The sequence below is a fragment of the Drosophila melanogaster genome, chromosome 2R, assembly GCF_000001215.4.
Source record: "Drosophila melanogaster chromosome 2R".
NCBI classification, from domain to species: Eukaryota; Metazoa; Arthropoda; class Insecta; order Diptera; family Drosophilidae; genus Drosophila; species Drosophila melanogaster.
Window position 1 is genome coordinate 8275213 of NT_033778.4, and position 20315 is coordinate 8295527.

At 41.6% G+C, this 20315-nt stretch overlaps 1 long non-coding RNA gene across 1 annotated transcript; it reads left to right on the forward strand.

Annotated features, from left to right (window-relative positions):
• The first annotated feature begins 2132 nt into the window (after nucleotides 1–2132).
• lncRNA:CR44280 (long non-coding RNA:CR44280) lies at nucleotides 2133–2783 on the forward strand. Its single transcript, NR_124466.1, has one exon. It is a non-coding gene; the product is annotated as a long non-coding RNA:CR44280 (long non-coding RNA).
• Nucleotides 2784–20315: the final 17532 nt, after the last annotated feature.

Sequence of the window (20315 nt, forward strand, 5' to 3'; positions counted from 1 at the left end):
AATTGAAATATAAAATAAGCCAATTAAAATTAAAATTATTGCCGCGAATTACGGCCTGCGGTGCTCCCCAGCTCCCCATATATCCTTCCACATCCTTTGGCCGATGGCAGACGGCTGATAGCGGTGCATTTATTGAAAATTACTGCAAATGAGCTGCACGGGGTGAGAGCCTGCTGCAACTGTTGATAACTTGTAAATTATGGCATTGATGATAAAATTGCCACTTTGCGTATGCATATCGGTTACGTCGGCACGAGTTATTTGTTCAATATGCACTTAATGAAGTTGGATTTTTAATTGATCCAGCGGAGTGTAAGACTTACCACGTTGCAGTGATTAAATTAATCATGTTGAAAAAAACGTGTACAAAATTGCATGGTTTTAGTTTAATCACGATGAGTTCTAATCAGTTCCTTTAATCATAAAACATATATTACATATTATCTAAAAAACTGCTAATTGTTGTTCAATATAACCAAAATATTTAACTTGAGCTTTTAAGAACTCCCGAAATGCAAACAGATCCCCCTTTTTTTCCTTCTTTCTTGCTTGCATTAGTGCCAAACTATTTTCAGAAAAGCTACTCAAATAACGTTGGTTATTTTGCCTAATTGACTACAAGTACGGCCAACCCCACCTCATTTACCCCTGAAGGCCACACAACACGAACACAACCCGAAAAATGTTCGATGGAAAATCGCAAAATTCAATATTTGAGCATTTCCAACACATGCCCGGGAAAACCAGGAACAGAATGGAGCAAGAGGAGCACGGAGAAGCGAAATGGTGGCAGGAAGGGATTGGGTTCTTGGGGGCTTGTTTCTGCCACGGTTCAGGTGGCAAGTTGCCTTCTTACCGCCGGTCCGTTCGTCTTTTGCCAGTTAGCGATGCCTTCGAAAAGTTTGCCAGGACAACGCTGCTCTTGGGTCCTTGCGGCTTTTGCCGCTGCATTTCGGGTCGCGCAATTATTTAATGAAGTTATACAGTTTTGGCCATGTGCTGATCAGGTACGTGCACATACATATAGATAGAAAGATATGCGCGTGGCTGTGCATGTACAGGTGAAGGAGTGTGCGTGTCTGTGGGCTGTGGTGAAAATTTCATTGCTGGCCTGACTTTTGTTGTAATTTGATTTTTGGTTTGTTGGCTTTTGTTCGAGTTCGCCATCGCTCAAAACTTTGTGCAGCGGAATTCAATTAAGAAATGTCAAAATTTTATTGAACACAATGCGGATCCCGGATTTTGCTTCAGGGTCACCCAGGCTCCATGGCCACCAGATATCCTGGCCAGGATGCCCGATATGCACGACATTAATTTAGGCACGCCAATAACCTTTGCGCACTTTTGCTGCATCAATTTTCATTAAAACGCGCGGCGCGTAAAAAGTTGAATTTTTTCCCTAGCTCGCGAAAAGTTAGAAAACCGTAAGCGGAAATGAATCCCATGTGCATAAATACGTATAAATCCAAAAATAAATTGAATTAAAAAAGGCGAGAGCACATAAAAAACGCAAAGACAAAACCAAAAAGGAAAACGACCGATTCCAGCCGGCGATTGGAGTGAGCATAATAAATTCGAGCATCAGACTTTGTTTGGCTTAGTCAATGGTCCACACAGCAAAAAAGGGATAAAAATACTAGCCATTGAGCATAGATGGTAGCAGTTCCCCCACTGCAGCCTGCACGGCGAAAAGAAGCCACCCAAAACCGGGAAGAGCGCATGGAGCCAACAAACTGAGTGAAATCGCGAATTTATTGTTGACGCGTTACCCCAATAATGGTGGGGGCGCTATTCTGCGAATCTGCCTTTTGAGGCAAGCTTCTTCCAAATGCATTACAACATTACTTTCATTCGCCCCACTGCACTTAAACATTGTCCACATCTATCAGCTAGAATAGGTGGCTTGAAGAGTATTCCAGTTCTGCTTTATGAAAAGCATTCTTAACATGATTAACATTCTTATGCATTTAGTTTGGTCATTGTTATATAAATTCTAAATTCTATTAAAGCCACAAAAAAATTCTAATATAAGCAATTTTAACCAGTCATTATCTTTTTTCTCCCAAGCTATCCAATCCAACAGCATTTTCCGCCAAGCCAAAAAAAAAAAAAACCAAAAACAAAGTCATTTATCTTATTTTGTCAAAAAAGTGTCAGCGTGAAAGAAAAAAGAGACTGCGAGTATGGGAGCGGAGTGGGAAATGGATGGAAAAAGGGTCCTGGCAAGCAGTCCTTGTCTGGCTTCCGGTTTCCTGCAGAATCTGTGCCCCCATCTTCGCCAGCTAGGACCAGCGCTTTGTTGACAGCAATTGTCACAATTACAAGTTGATATGTCCTGGGCAGCTGACTTGCCATAGCATATATATCCTGGCTCCGGCTAAGTCAACTGATTTAAGTGATATTTATGCCAGACGCCGCGGCGAGCGTTCAATGGAGCAAGTGATAAGCGTGCACCACTTGACGGACAACTATGCGGATGGAGGGGCGACTGGGAAAGGGGCCTCTGCGGCAGTCGTCGAGTCCTGGAACTCGTCCTGATTAATGGCTGATGCTTGCCAAAGGATAAGGCACGGCCAGCTCTGGCTGGAGGTGTTGGCCGCCAGTTGTCAGTCGCCAGTCGCTGGATGATGGTATAAATTTCGTAATGTTAACACGACGTAAGACACAAGTTGAAGTGCCGCTAGTTGCATTTGGACTGGCAAATGTTTTCCCACTAATTTTTACATGTCCACTGATTAAGGGATGTGAAGGGCATGTGGGGCAGTGGCAAGCTTCAGAGGGTTAATATAACCTATTCAGAAGTAAGCAAATTGAGATCCTTAATTTTTAATGACTCTTGTGAATAAAATTGTTATTTTTAATTAGGTATACTGTACTGTTGGCTTATTATAACTTAGCACGATTCTACTGATTAGCAAGGAACGTTTTTCGCTTTGTCATATTTCTCAGTGTGAATGTTTTTTCATTTTAATTATTTTTCTGGTTTTCCCGCTTTTCTAGGCATTGATCCCACGGGCACATGTTCCCCAGAGGTTGCAATTAAAGGCAGCATAAATATATCAGCCTTTTCCATAACTCCAGATGGAATTTTTTCACACTTTGTTACTCATTTGCGGACCGCAAAAGTTATGTTGTCTCATTAACTTTTAACTTGCTGGCCGGCGCTGAATGCTCGCGAGGTTATTCGAGCTTTTCATTCTGGCGCATTCACTCTTCAACTTTTGGAAGGACTCGACGGCGGTCTAGGGACATTGTTAAGGTAACGAGCGCTGTAAAAATAATATTTTTATTACAAACAGAAAGGAGGTGGAAGCACGGCAAATACTGTGTGGCTGTGTGGCAAACTCGAATTGCAACTAGAAAAAGTTGTTCTTCATGTTGGCTAAGCTTTTGACTTGACAAGCGGAAAAAGTGTATAAAAACATATGTGGAAATTAATTTTAATGCAACAGAGGAGAGAAAGGCAACGGATGAAAAAGGTGAAATTACATATGATGTTTTAATTAGAGAGCAACGGATGGAAAAATATGGAAAAATAAATACCATATAAAAATAATTGAGTTGTGCTTTTTTAGCCTTTCAACTTTTGCTTTGAGAGCAACAATTAAATGTGCTCGAATTACTCGAAGTTTGGAAGAAATGGGTTCAATTGAATTATTTTTTCCTAATACCAGCAAATTGAAGGAGCTGGAGTACCAATTACACTTTCAAAAGCATCTCGTGACTTTGGTTATTAGCAGATGCTGTATGATTAAAACTAATGCTTGCTCACGAAGAACTACATAAATACACGTTACAAAACTAAAGATGCCCATTAAAATAGTGTTGATAATTAATTATATATACTATATTAAAAATATGTATGCATACCAGAAACTTTTAATTATTTAGTTGAATTAATATTTAAGGTTGTTATCTTAGTTATATAATGTTAATTACTTTAGTTGAAACAGCCTTCTTCTTATCATACATACTGCCATATATATTAAATAGGAATATGTGAGTATTATTTATTTAGTCCAGTTATATGTATATAAACCATCTCAGAATCTTTACTGTATTTACTTTTTTCACGGAAATTAACAGTTTGCTTGCTTGCTTTATGCTTTTCGCCGCTTTTCCGCCCACGGCCACCCACTTAATGCAATCTAAGCGCGGCTGCTGCATCATTACGACACTCATTCTTGTGTGAGTGTATCTAGAGATGGGAGCATGACATACATTTTTAGTGTCACAATGCCATCTCACAACAAATGAATTCTAAAATTACTATTTATTTGCTTATTAGTTAAAAAAAAAACAAGAGTTTAAACTCGTGAAATGTGGTAAATTTTAAGTCACGTACTGCCAGTACAATTTTGCGAGGAAAAACGGAGGTTACATGCAAAGGATATGCGTGCATAGATTTCTAATTTGGCTCACGGGCACACCTCTAGGCGTATATAGGGATGCATATAAGGTACACATGTGTGTGTGTGTGTGTGCGAGGGGCGCTTGTGCGCTTTGCTTCCGCTCAGATTTAATTTCGTTCAAGTGAAATGGGTGATGGAGGGGGTAGAAAATAAAAACGCTGCCATCCAACTATGCGCCGCCTGTTTGAACTTTTTAGTTTACTCTTTTCCTGCCGTTATTTTAACTGTGTTTTTTTTTTTCGCTTTTTCGCTGTTTCGTTACTGACTATAATTTAATTCCGCCTGCATTTTTCATTTGCGGCACTTTTGGCGTTTCACCTGGCCGCCAGGTGTTGTGAGTTATGAGCGCCGAGAGCTGTGCGAGCTGAGCTTTGCCTTGGCAAATTAGAAAAAATTCTAATAAAAACCAGGGAACGCTCGAAAAAAGTGCTGAAAAATAGGAAATCCTCGTGAGATTTGGCTGGGAATCAGAGCATATATGTATGTATGTACACGCGCAAGATTTGTATATATATACAAGCAATTAAAATTGGAATGCCTTTTCCGGCCATTTGTAGTTTTGTAAATTGGTGCATTAATTTTTGTATATTTTTCATACGGCAAACTGCAGTGTTTTAAGAAGCTTCAGGTGGCTAAACAAAGAATTCAAGGGATTTTAATATTCTTTAGTTCGGGGCTTTTGCATACTGACTTTACTTTTTCTTGGAAACTTATAATAACAGCAATTAAAATATCTGTGCCCTCGTTGGATCCCAATTACAATCAAGCATCTGTTTACATTTTAAATAGAAAACTTTGGAAATACATACATAAATATATATATATATGTATTTGTATGTATGTGCACATACCGGTCGGCTGTCTTGGCCTGGCCAAGTAATATAACTTTGGCTGCCGGCATGTCCACGTGATTAGAAAGTTTTTCCTTGCAGGTGCAAGTGTGTGCGTGTGCGTGTGATGTTTTTCTTCTTTGCATGCACTTAATAACTTTTACATAATTTTGTATATTTTATGGAAAATGTGCTTCTTGTACAGCATCCTTTTGTAGGAGTTCGCTGCACTCCGATCAGGCATGTGTTTGGCTTTCGATTGGGAAAAAGTTGTGATAGGGTGGGAAAAGAAAAGGACTCTTATTCTCTATATATTGTTATAACCACCAACTTAAATACATAGTTAATTGATGGTCAAACTCTGTCGTTTTTTGCTGCCACTTGAGTAGGGTGCTGGGCAAAAGGGAAAAAGGAAAACGTATTTGCCAGTTGCCAATTAAATTTCATAACGAAAATGCTTAAATTTAATGGAGCTTTGTGCGTGCATTTCCCATATCAAATTCAGCCGCGCTGCACACAAAGTCATTAATTAAATTGCAGTTGCATCACTAAATAATTCGATTCCACAGAAAGAGTGAAACTTCTGGCACTCAAAAGTAATAACTTATAATTTGCATGCTGGCCGCCGCCCTGCATCTCGGTTGTCTTTGAGTTGGCCGTCTTAGGGTTTTTCCGGGGTTTTTCGGGGCTGGGGAAAAGCCATGGCAACCGCAACCTTTCATGCAAAAAGTCCAAGTTCCAAGGCAAAAGAGTGTTTATAGTTTATTGTTGATTGAACACTAATTAAGTTTCCCAGTGGCAAAGTTTTGGCCTGGCCAGCATCTCCATCAGGGCCGATGGACAGCCGCTTGATTGGTTTTGTTACGCACTCCCGGCTCAAAAGTCCGTAGTCCGAAGTCTGCAGTCCGGAGTCGAAAGTACGGAGTCCGAGTCCGGAGACCGCCCTAAGATGCCAAGCCTCATAATGACGGACCAAGAAGTGAGCAAAAGCAAAAGCAAAAGCAAAAGTTTGCCTGAAAAGAACTTCTTGCTGTGCATTTAATAGCAATAATAATTTGTAGTTTGTCTATTACACAATCTATGGATGTTGCTATCGGGTTTTGGCCGGTCCGAGAAAAACTTTCTAATTTCCATACGCCGAAACATTCACTTTACTTTGGCTCACAACTTTTCATCATCATCTTTGAGTGCGTCCGTATGTTCTTCCATCAATTTATGCATTTTCTGTTGCGTACTTTGTGGCATGTCTGTTTTTTTTTTTCACTCGATTCCTTCCAAAACTTGTCTCAGGCTTTTTTCAAACTGCATTCCTGCAATTATTTCGCAAAAGGCAATTTAATTGCTATGCCAACATTTTCCTGTGTGCTCCCAATCGAGTGGTTTACTTTCGCAATTGAAAATCATTGTGTAGGCGATTGAAGTGTTTTATCCGTTAAGGTTGGTATTTCTTTAATTAGTAGCTACTAGTTACTAGTTACAGTGAAATGTGCCTAAGTCTGTAGATTATTTTTGATAAATTATTTTAAATTTTGAGACCTCTGAAATAGATGAGTTATTTATTTTTTGACTTTAATACCCACCCAGTTCAATCCGCTGAAAAAAATTCCGCGAAAAATGCCCGTTAAACGCAAAACACATAAAACTCGCAGTTTTTCTGACTTCCACTTGGTGGCCCGGCCAAATCTAAAGCTTACCCCCAAAAAACGGGGCACAACCCCACCATCCCCTCCCTCGGTCAGCCGCCAAACCCTTTGGCACTTGAGTGGGTAAAAAAATGTTCTAAAAATTTGTTGGCTTGTTGCTTTTGTTGTCCATTTTATGCGGCGTAATTTTTTTCCACGGGGCAGGGAGTCAAAAATGTGCTTTTTTTGTTTTTTGCTTTGGCCCAACGCCTTTTGGTAAATTAATGCGAAAATTTTTCGTGAAATGCGAAATTTTCGCGTTTTATTTTTTGTCGCTGTCGACTGTGTGTGAGTCTGCAAGTTGGCGACTGGTCAGCGTTGTTTGTTTGAGTCTGACGGTACGGTGAAGCCTTCACCCGCACCACCTCTTACCGCCTGACCACCTGTCTATGCCGCTTGATTGATGGTTATTATGCGCACTTGTACAGCCAGGATCTACTCCAGGGCCTCCTTCCAGGACCTTTGCCTTGGTTAGCCTTTAATTTCGGGCCCAGAGCGTCCAGGGTGTAGGATGTCGAGTGCGGACCGTGGCCATCATCAATGCCAACACCCCGTCGCAGGCTTTTTATTGTGCGCGCACATATCAAATAATTCGGGAAAAACGTATTAGGAGTTCCTGCACAACCCCGCATTCCCCTTGGGGCTGCGAAATGGGCGGGACACCGCTTGATTAAAATACCTGCCGGTTATTTGCATTAATTTTCGTACCCGTTTGCTCGCCGGGTGTCTTAATTCTGGCATTTAATACCAACTCCTGACCCGAGCCACTTCATTAGCAGCCGCAAACTCAGCCGCAACCTCAGGACCAAATCGTCCAGTTGATCAACTATTGAGGAAAGCGTCTTGCATTTAACCCAGCTCTTCACTCGCCGGAAGAGGCCTTGCTGTGCGAATGGCTAAGAACAATGTCGAAAAGGGGCATTTACCCAGGCGTAATGGTTATGTACTAAAAAGACGGCTGGGTGGCCAAAATTGCAGCTGGAGGGAGGCGACTGTAGTTACAGATTGTACGTCCATGGGCTGCTGACAAGGGGGATGGGACAAGGTATGCCAAACGTACAAGTAAATAATATTGGTAAATATGGTATAAGTTTAATTGAAACAAAAGAGTTCTTAAGATTAAGATTAGACCTATAACATAAATAATGATAATCTTAATTCTATCATGGTTATTCATGAATATTATGGTCAATGAATTGTTTTCCTAACTTATTTATAGCATCAACGAATCAAATATGATTTATTTGCTGAATCAACTTAAGAATAAATGAATACCAATGGAAGTGTATAGGAGATAACAAATAAATTTGGAACCAGCTTATAAAAAACGTCTTTAATAAATGTTTTAAAAGAAACCAGAAAAACTTATATGAATCGATCGTGAATAGTATGGCAATGTCTTTCTAAAAATACTAGGCTGTGCTTAAGCCCCCTCTGGTCGCCACCTCTGTGCTTATCTATGCCTATGTGTAGTTTACTTTCCCGCTCTGCACAGAAACCAATTGCTGTCTGCGCTCCTTCCCTCTCAACCTCTAACCTCCTATCTGCGCGTATGTGTGTGTGTGTCTGTCTCTACATCAGTTGGGGCCTAAAAAAAAACGCTTTCACACACTCTCATACGCACACACACACTCATACACCCAGTGGCCATTAGGAACAGTCAACAGCACGCAGCCATCACAGAAATACAGAAATACCCCTGCCACCATTTTCGCTTATCTGCCGCCTTCTATGTAGACACTAAAAATTTTTCATTTCCAGGCGGCGGAGCCGAAAAAAAGATGTGAAATACATTTTTTGCTGTGCAGCAAACATTTTCGCGTATTTCTAAAAACAATTTCTACGCGCAGCCCCCCGCCTACAAACCCCCCACGTCCACGCCCCCCCCCCAAAATGATGAAATGCGTGCAAACTACACAAACACCAGTGCACTTTCGCTGCACCCACACACAGACACTGGTAGGGGTAAATAAAAAATGGGCCCCCCGTTTTTTTTGTGAGTGTGTGTATGTGAGCCCCCTTATGTATCCTAGGCTCCGCCCTGCGTTCAGTTGCGTTGAAGGGGCGTGGGGCGCGAAAGGGGACTAAAGGGTGGTGGGTGGCTGGGGAAAAAAACTACCGACAGGCCCACGTTTGGCTTTTGGGATTGGTATTTGGGTTTCGGTTATGGGGGTTGCAACTAACGGGACTCTGCTGCAGTTGCAGTCGATGTCGCTGCCGCTGCCTCGGTCGGCGTCGCTGCCCTGTTGTTGTTTATCGCACCGCCCGTTGAAGCCTACTTTTTGGCGTCTCCCATGTGCGTGGTCTTTTTTTTTACCATTTGTTATGCACTTTTTTAGGCCCTGCCAACCGCACGCTTAGTTTGCAATTAAAGCGAAAGATGCTCGCCATTTGTTGCCGCTCTCTGTCTCGTTTGCCCTACGCCATTTTCCCGTCCCTTTCTGCTGTTAGCTTTCCCACATTTTCCTATGTGCCGCCGTTGTTGTTGCTGCTTCTGCTGCTGCCTATTTATGTACTCGCTTGGCTGAAAGCACAGAAAAAAGATGAGGAAAATTCAAAGCTGAATTTCTTTTAATGAAAAGCGCCCCTCTTGCTCGCCTTACACACATGTCTCTTGTGTTTGTGTGCCGTTGTCGTTGTCTGTGGTTTTAGCCAGCGGAAAAAATGGGGATCCACCAGGCAAATGACAGTTTTGCATTGCGGTTTTGCAAGAAATTCTTTCCTGTGAAGGGACATTAGTTTTCCGCTAAATATGTTTTGCAGAATCCGCCGTAATGGTAGACCAAGTTTAATATTAATTGAAACACGTTAGCTGGTTACATATATATAACAAGTTAAATGTAAAAGTTATTGTCCCGTTATAAGGGTAATTTATTATTTATTTCATTTTAGCAAATATATAAGATATAACAGTAGCTCGCAGATGATGTTTTTTGAAAGTCATTATTAGCATATAATATTTTTTGTGTAATTATGCAATTCATTGCTGTGGGTGACATAAAAATTGGATTAAAAGGCAAAATAGGCAGCATTCGTAGAATAAATGAATCCCACAAAAGTTTACTTAACAGATTTTTGTCTCATGAGTATTTTACTATTGTATTACCAATACGTGAACAGATAGGTAGAAATCATTTCATTTGTCTTAGAATATAAATATTGTTATATAACATTGGAAGTTTTTATAAAATGTGCCTCTTCTTTTCCAACGATTTTTTGCTACATAATTTATTTCCTGAAATGGGTTTAGTTATTCGTTAAGTAATCATTTTGTCTTGAAGTACACTATTAAATACATACTCATTAAGTATTAACCTATATTTACTTAATTCATAAGTTGTCAGCTGCAGTTCGATGTCATTACAGATTCCCTTTGAACGACACTGGCTTTTGGCGCATTGTCAGCTGGAGCTTACCACTCATTCAACTGCAACTGCGTGCACAGCAATTGCAACAGGAACTGCAGATGCAACTGCAGCAGGAACTGCAACTACTGCACTGGCATCAAATATGCTCTCAGTGGGCGGGAAAGTCCGTGAGCCCCTGGACCCCAAACTTACCCCAGATTGTTGCAGCATTTCGCTGGACTTTGTGTGCAGCTCGGGCTGAGTGAGTGCAACGCTTGCAACATGTGGTACACGCACTATGGACCGGCTTTGTGAACATATGGTCGGAGGCCTGTTTTTGGGGCTCTGCCGCCATTCATGGCCGGCTTTTGTATATATGTATGTAGATATGTATATAGATATTTATTTAACACATTTTATACACATGCAGGCGGTTTTTTCGTTTGCCTCTCTGCATTGCCGATTCTTTTTGGTCTGTTTTTGTTCATCTTTGTTTGAACGCTCTTCGCACTGGGGTTCAAGGTCGCTTAACAGCGCAACAACAAAAAGTCCGTCGAGTCTAGGGGTTTTTATGTGTGCGGAAAATGCATACATATATATGTATATATGTATCTATATTGCCATATATATGTGGATCAATGTCTGATTTATTGCAGCTCGTGCCATTGCACTTGATTGTGTCCCAAATACCAAATACGTGCAAAAACAAACCCCACAAAGAGGATATATAGCGTATAGAAGCCAAAACAGCGGATGCAAGGCAGAAGAGGGTGGGTGGAGGGGTAAGAGTGCAGGAAAATCAACTGATGCATTCAGTGCACAATGCAGTTGAAGTATTTGCTCCCATGACCCTGATCGCGGCCAAAATTCAAGCGACCTTCGCTCTCTATGCACTTTTTTATCTTCTTTCCTGCATTTTTTTGATTAATTTACATTGGACTTTAAATTGATTAAAACTCCCTTTAGGCTTCAAAAACGATTGTATTGTCACGCAGACTGCAAATGCTTTATGATTTATGATTTAAACAAACCCGTGGCGTTATTCATGGGCATCAATGTATAAAGTTTTACCAAGGGGCTTTCTTACTGACATCATTTATGGTTTCGACTAAGAAAATGGTTGAAATAATTCAAACTATTTTTTTTACCATTCTTAAATGGTAAGCAGTTCTATTTTAAAATAATGACTTAGAAGAGGAAGAAGAATATATATAATAATAATATATAATAAGCATAATTAGCAATGTCCGTATCTACACATGTCCGTACGTCCGTAATTTTGTTCATGTCTTCGTAAGTAAGAGCGTGAATATCTAGCAAACTATAGGATCAAGAAAGTTGACATATAATTTTATTAAAAAAACATAATAGCAAATAATGGATTTCTGTTCAATTCTCATTGACAGGATATATAAAAAACTCTGATATGTAACTATATAAATATACATATGCTATATACATATTGCCAAATGTGTTGTTGGTTTTTGGTGAAATAAAAAAAAAAAAAGTAAATTATTTGATTGTTACTTTAAACTCCTAACCCAAAACCTAAAATATCTTGTCCGTGAAACATAAAGCAAATAGATCATAGCTCATGAGGGCGGGCTTCAATTTATAAAGTTTGTTTCTCATTTGGCGGCTGGTAGCGGAACTTCACGGAGAAGCCCGGAGAAACCGCAACCTATGCATGGTGGTCAGTTGGTGCTCGCTGACCGGATCCAATCCAAATCCCCAGACCAATGTCAATACCAATGCCAAACCAAATCCCAATCCCAAACCCAATCCCAATCCCGGGAACTCCAACCTCAGTCCAAAATCCGCGGATGCGGACCCGTTTTCTCTATATTTTGGCCGCCAGCTTCGAAATGCCAGGCGATTGTTCAATTGTTTTGCTAACTTTGCGTTGTTGTTGATGTTGTTGCTGGCGTTGTTGGTTGTTGCTTGTTGTTTGCCCCCTGAACGCTTTCCATTTGACTTTGTTTTTTGGCGCAGACACGCGGTTTTTTCGGTGGAGCTCCAGAAAGAGTTGGGGCTATCCGGGGGTGGTCTGCACGAGGCGCAGCAATTGTAGAATTTTTCTTTCGCTTTGTACACATATTTGTGTTATATTTGCATTGGTTTTATTTTCTGTCTCTGATATCAAGCGGCAATCGGTTCCTCCACCCCACCTTACCCGGCTTTTCTTCTCTCCGCTTTCTGCTCGGCGTTTTATTTCTACTATTTCTGTCAGTCTACATCCGACATGGGGGTTTTATGGGGGTACTGGAGTTGGCAGAGGCGGTGGATCCTCCTGCCCGTCGGTGGGTTTAACATTTGAAATGGTCATCGACGCGCATTTTAAATGATCTATGTGTGTGCTAGTGTGTGTGTGCGGCTCTTAATGGGCGCTGCAGGGCGTGGCGTGCGGCGCTGTTTTTCTGGCTTCGCCCATTTTTATTATCTGGTAGCTGGAAGAAAAAGAATCCGACGAAAATTTGTGGTGCGAAAGGGAAAAATTCAGCCTGCGATAATTAATTGTGGCTCACACTCAGCTCGCATCCTTGGGGCAGGACATAATCAGGCTTCGTGAGCGTTCGCCGCCCGTTCGTTGTTCGTTGTTGTTTTGTTGTCGTGCGCCGACGTCGTCGTCGTTGCCGTCGTCCTGCGATTGGCTTAGAAAATTGCGAATAGGCTTGGTCCTGGACATGCTTTCTCTTCGACTCAGTCCCTTTTCTCCGGCCCCTGACAATAATCAGTTAAGCAGCAGAGACGCGGAAAAAAATGTGGAAAATCCTTAGCTGCCCCTTTTCACATTTTCCTTCGAACATAACGCATCTTGTACATGATCAGAAAATCATTAAAAATGTAGTATGGGTGAGAAAGAGAGCGAAAGAGGTGGAGAGAGATGGAGAATGAACCTTAAAAGCCTCGAAGAGAAAGCTTAAGAGAGCCCTTTAAGGGAGCAGACGTTTGGTACACGGCGTATACTTGATGTGATGTGCGTATACGTAATGTAAGTTTCATTGGTTTAATTACAAATTCACTTGTCGTATACGTGATAAATTAAACATTCAGGGTACATGACATATACTTAATGAATTTAAGCTAAATGCGAACATAAATTATGCATACGGCAATTAGGTATTCGATATTTGAAGGTATTCGGAAGATTAGGGAAATTATTTCTAGTTAGCCTCAACACATATTTGATTCCGGGTTCATTTAATATTAAGTGCCAAAATTGTAGACGTTCATTAGGCCATATTTTAGCCATTGCCACTCACTTAGCACAGAGTTTAAACACTTGGCAGGCCAACCTTGAAAACTTTTCGTCACCCACAACCACAAATGGAAAATTTCAACTCACTCATAGTTTGAAGTTTCTTGCTCAATGCTTGCACTCAAAGAACTGCAGTAATTTGAGCGGCTCTCCCCTGCTCGGAAAAGTCAAGAAAACTACCCCCGAGTGGCGGGAAAAGCCATTTCTCCTGCTCTGCCGCCGCGCAGCTGCCGCTCCCACTTTCTCCTGCCGGCAGCGACGCATTAGTTTGCAGCGACGTCGCTAACCTCAAGCAGCGCCTGTCATTGTCAGCGGTTGTTGTTGCCTACTTATGTTTTCCTCGTTTCGTTTTTTGCGTTATTTATTTTTGCGCGCTTTTCCACGAAATTTTGTGATTGGTCGCGACGCCGACGAGGATGCTGAGGAAAACGATGACGATGACGACAACGACGACGCGGAAAATGTTCCCCCCCACACATATACACACATACACTCGTATAGCTCATTTTTTCCGCGAGTCGCGAGCCGGAACGCTGATTCTGTCTCTGTTCAGCGTTTTCGGGGGATGGCTCCGACGCTGGCGCATTCCTTATTATGATTAAAAGGATAAGCGGCCCAAGTCGCCGGAGGAGCAGCATCCATCTCCTTTGGTTGGCCAGTGTACAGCGAGAGAAAGTTGGGAAATTCCATCCGAAAGATATTAATAAAATAATGATTGCACATCATTGGTTGCCCTCTTGTAAACTGTTTAATAATTTTTCGGTAAAACTACTGATTTACAATATCTGAAATTTGTCTTAGTTTGTCTGTTTTCAAATTAATTACTACGAGTTGTTCTTATTTTAAGTGTTTTTAAACCTGCTTGGCTAAATTCATTTGTTCGTGTGTATAGTTTGTGTCAAAATTCGTCACTGTGTAGCAGTTTTTTACATTTTTTCATGAGAATTAACTGCCGATTAATTGGATTTTCGTCTTTGTTGGCATTCAGTGCTTCTGTTTGTTTTAGAAGTAACTTTCGGTCTTCTGCCTTTCACGGCCAAACGTCGAATTGGCTCACACCCCCCAAGGATGCCGAGCTTTGACCCAAAACCTAGCCAATAAAGACATTTTTGACATCGCCCTGCCACATCCAGTGGCAGAGTTCCTTTGCCCCACTTCACCGGCCACATCCTGTCTAGCAAACATTTTGTCTGCGCGTCGTCTTGCGTCCTTGAAAAACAACACTCAGCCAGCTGGGAGACCGGAGACCGTAGATGCCGAAAGGAGCAGAAGGAGCAGGAAGGACTAAAGGAGAGCAACAGGAAAACGTTTTAATTTTTTCCTCGTTTTTGTTTCTGTTTTTCGTTGTGTGACACTTTGGAAATCCGCCCCAGGAGTTGGGAGCAACGGGTGGCTCTAAGCTTTTCCCCACAGACACTTCCTTCGAACCGGAAGCGTTTTCCTTTCGCTCAAAGTTATGCAACCTTCTATACTGTTAGCTTCATCTGTTTGTTTGCCTTTGGACAAAAGACGATATAAGGTACTCATAAAGTTAAGAGTTTTCTTGGGATTGGAGTTTTTCAAGACCTGCATAAGGGAGATCAAAGACTACGAAAGATTTAAGGAAATTCAAGTTGCTTAAACTGAATATTAGCCATGTGAATATATAAAATTAAATGAAATTTGTACATTCATAATAGTATATAGACTATACAACAAACGATACTTTTTAAAGTATACACTTATTTGTAGTTCAGTTGTGATTTGTTGTCTGTTTTAGTTTGTGTAAGTACATATGTGCTTAATTAATATTTTTTTGCGATAAGCGTACACGGGCTGCCACAAAATAATGCAATTTATTATCTGCGGCTAAATCCATTAAACTGCAACAATAATCAAAGAGTCATCGCTGAAAAAAGTGACTCTGATTGCCTTCGTTTTGTGTTTTGTCACAGCATTGTCGTTTGGCCGAGAAACATTTTGCATTTAATTTGCTTGTGAAAAACCCGGGTTCGCTTTTAAGCCAAATATGATGAAACAATTTGATTACCGACTGCCAGAGAGGCCAAAGGAGCGCAGCGAGCGACGCCATGACTCCGGAAACGGAAGTGCCGCTGTCACATATTGACGTGGCGACAAATGCGACGCCATTCAACTTTGAGATTGTAGCAAAGTTGCCCTTTGCCCCGCCATCCTCCTCCTCACCATTCTCCTCGTCCTGCTTCTGATCCTGATTCCTCGCTGCCCAGGCTGCCTCTCGGCAATGCAATTAAACTATTTCCGTGTTGCCAGTCGCTGTCGCAGGGGCAATAAAAATTAAAATAAAAATCTATATAAATAAATAACAATGGAGCTATCGAAAAAAAAAAAAAATGGTGCATGGGCGACTTATTGGCTCCGCGCCGCCTGAATCAGCCATGTTATTAGTAAATTGGGCGCCAAATAACTATGGCTATATCTCGCTGCTATCCTTTGAGTCCTTACTCGAACTCCATGTGTCTGGCTGGGAAGTCATTGGCCGATGGGATGTTGTGTTTAAAAGGTATGAGAAGCACGGGAGTGTACTAAATTCCTGTTAATAGGCTTACATTTTGACCAAAAGGTTTCCACAAAAGGATGTAAGTATGCATAATTGGCTCAAAGTTAAATTTCTTTGACCAGCTTTTACTGAATTAAACAAATTAAAGGTAAGACATTTTATTCTTAGTGCACTGGCATTTATGTGCAATTGCAGATTTCCTAATTCCTAGATTACTTGAATCTTTAATCAGTCCTCTCAATCAACATAGATTCCAACACCAAGCCCTTGCAAACAGGCCCAAATGAGCCAAGCACTTTAGCCATAACAAGAGCCATACTCCAACAACAGCAACTACGACGTCTTCTATTCCAGGTGGTCGCTGGCTCAATTCGAGACCAAGTCATTTGTTGGCCCGCTAAGATGGCCTAACTACACTAAAGAAAATAACGCAGACCAAGTGGTTAGGTTTTAACCATATAATTTTATATATCTTAGCTTACCTATATATTTTATCTTAATGTTTTATTGTTTTGCCATAAATAATCGTATGTCGTATGTTAATAATATTAAACATTAAATCAAAGGAATGTTATTTTATGTGCACCTTAGACTGACTTGGCCACGATTTACACTTCCTCGTCCATTGTTAACATTTACGCCATTAACCTGCGTTGGCTTTTAGTGATATGCCAGAGGAGACCACACATCTCTGGAGGATTTCTTGGCCCCCCCGACTCCAAGTCCGTTGCATATTTGGTGCAATTAAAATTTTCGTTCGTTCGGCTTTTCGCGCCGCTCGTTTTCGGGTCCACGCTGGGGTCTTGTAATAATTTCTGCTCCCGGAGATTGGAGGTGGGTGTTGTTGGTCGGGGGAGGCAGATCGAAGACCCGTAGAGCCGCGGAGCTTGGGACCTCGCCTAAGTCACTTGCGCTGTCCTATGCAAATGCAATTGCCTCGTCTATAAATTAAATTATGCCTGCGAATTATGCATGCATAGCAGCGTCAGCGGTCGCCGATGAGAAGCGGCCAGGCCAACAACAACTGCAAGACTCTATCCGCCGACCAACCGCCGACAACAAGAGCACTGGAAGTACTGAAGACCTACTAACTGCACTGGTGTTCGAGTGTATCTGTGTGTGGCGGCCGCCGCAATCGTAGTGCACTAATTCACATTTGATGTTCGTCGAATGCGTTTGGTCAATGAGGTTAAGTTACATGACGAGGCCAGCAGCAGGAGGCAGTGAATGCGGAAAGCACGGGACGGGGACGTGGACTATTGGCTTAAATCGAGGCTGAGCCTGGAGTTGGAGGTGCAGAATGAGGAGCAGCAGGAGTTCACCGTCTATTGATGATGCTGATGTGGCTGGCAGCAGACGGTGGCTTGAGTCCACTGCTCCTACCAGTTTCTGCTGGCTTTGGCATGCTAATCGAGGGTGTTGGCCAATACCGGCTTTGGCTTCTTATAAAGTAATTACAACAGTCGGCCACCGAGGAGATCATTAAAATTGTCTCAGAGTTTGGAGGATTTTCATTTGGTTTAAGCTGAATTTGTGATTTGCGGCCTGTTCAACTAAGCTATCTCGCATCAAATTTATGTATGAGATTATTCTGTGGAAATTGCTGTCCTAAATTATTGCTTGTTTTATTTAATAAGTTTTTGAGCAATTGGTTCGAGCACTTGGGTAATTAATGTTTTCACACGATGACTTTTGTCTAGTCGCACGGTACTGGAGATTTTAATACACTGTCTTTATATAAAAGCACTTATTTTATTTTCAATACGGAAGGAAGCTAAGAAACATAATAATATAAATAATATATAGAAACTCTTTTTTTTACTAAGTGCGGTTTGGAATATTGTTCAAAGGTAAATGTTAAATTATCAATCTGCATTGCAAGTGATGGAACTTTATAGAATTGTTAGAGTATTTAATTCTGCATCACCCTAGTTCGCAATAACATAATAAATAATACTTTATACTAGATAATCGTTATATATTTGCATTAATAAACTAGTACATTACGACTTCGATTCATTTAAAACGGATTTAATCTAAATTTAAAGTTTATTTGTGAATAGAATTTGCGATAGATCGACTCATCCCAGCACAGGCGACATCAATCATCCTTTATCCGATTCAAATGCGTTCCATTCGCCATCGACTAATCCAAAACTTTTGACACATTTTAGCATCCATTCCCTGGAGCACCCTCCACTTTCGGCTCGCTCCTCATGCTCCAGTTGGCAATTGAGTGAAAAAATGTGCGCCACCCAAGCAATTAGTTGATCCTTCCTACACGACCTAGCCCACTAAGCACTGAGCAAGTCGAGCTGGCCAAATTGACAGCAATTCCCCCATACCACATTCCCCGGCCTCCGTCCGATTCCGAGTCCACCACTCTCTTGGAAACCGGTTGCTTCATTTGCCACTCTCAGCAATGTTCACCCACTCCCCCCGTAAATTTTTCCAGCCCCCACCTGCCCCGGCAACCCTTCACCTGCGTCTTCATTTCTTACTTCCTTCCTCTGGCATCTGCTTGAGTTCGTTTGCCTCCTTTTCTGCGCTCTTGACTCAATTGCGCCCCATTCACTCGAGTTGGCCGGCGGTTTTAACTCGTTCGTTGAGTTTGTTTTTCCCCTTTTTTCAGGCTTCGTTGGCTCCGGTTTCTCCTGCAGTTTTTACTCACCGACCGTGACGTCACGCCGGCTGCTCCACTTCTTTGGGCATTCCTTGGCTTTCGCTTCGAGATGCTGGCACGTACGCATCCATATACACATCCATATCCATCAGTTGGTCGTCGGAGTGCGCGGAGGCATGTGGTCCAGTCCAGCCCAGTCGGCGGCGGGTTGAGGTCTGGTCTGCTTTTGGCCAGGTTACGTGAACCGAAATGGGCGCCAGCTGTTGGGAAAGGGATTCGCATGGGTTCCAGGGGCTTAGTTGAGTCAACCGGATACTTTGCACACAATAACTGAAGGGGCACAAAAAGCCAGGCTATTGAAAAGGGGTTCTGGTATCTGGGTTACTCAAACAAGCCTTTAGCAATTTACGGAACCATTCATTAACAAACAGTAGGCAAACGCCTAACAGATAAAATATTTTACACACAATTTTAGCAAATTTCAAGTATTTTCAAATTGATTTCGGTATGATTTCATGATTCCTAAATGGGCTTTAAAAATTATAAAAAATGTAGTGAGCTACATATAAATTATTGGAAGAAAGTTATTTCATATCTACACAGAATATTTGAAACAACATACATTTTAAAATATTTTTATGAATACTTGTATAGTATTTTTGAAGAAATAAAAAAGATGGATAACTGATTGGCCTTAAGATGTTATTAGTTACATTGATGATTCGATAAATAAATTCCCCACACAAGAAAAGATGTTTCGTAATTCATGTATTCTCGAAATTAAGATTCACTGATATTCGAAATTTTCCCAAAAACAAAGACCAAATTAAAGGGGGGGATATTATACAGAAAAATCAGGCCCCCTGATCGTGCCGCAGACAAAAGCGGACCATTTCCCAATCCCCCGCTCGCTGGCGATACACACAGCGGAAATGCTAAATTTTCATATTATTATACGGACAGGCGAATTGATCGATGCCAATCGATCGGACACCGCGATCTAACTGTTTCGTCAGAAGCTCGAATTAACATAATTGAGAGGGACAGGGGCGCCGCGGACGCAGTAGATGAGGAGGGAACCAAACCAGTTGGCCCAAGTCTACTCGGTTTGCCTGGGTAATAGAATTACAAATTAAACGCGCACAAATTATACCGGACCACGGATATCGGAGATATCGAAACCCAGAAAGACCAAAGACGACAGACGACAGACCCCCAAGAAACCAAGAAGCCAAGACAGGAGGGGCTCCTCCACCGAGTGGCACAGCCTCCGTTCTGCGACTCCGACATTTATGTAATACGAAATTAGACTACATTTGAGTGATTGGTGGGGCAAAAGGGGCCCCGGGATTTGCAAGCCAAATGCGATTGCAGAGCAGGAAATAGTCGAACTAATTCCAGCCAAATGGCGTGCCGGCAAACTCGCAAAAATTGTGAAAACTTTCGAAATTAACGATAACAATTTGCCAATGACTGGGCCAACGCACTTTTTGCACATTACAGGGCGTGGGCCATTTGCAAATGTTAAATGTTTCAATTTCCTGTACCGAATGACATTTTAATGAAGGACTTGCCAAAAAATTCAGCTGACATAATCGGTTTTGCGTCAGGATTTAATTTTCCATGCGTTTTAATGCGTACCCT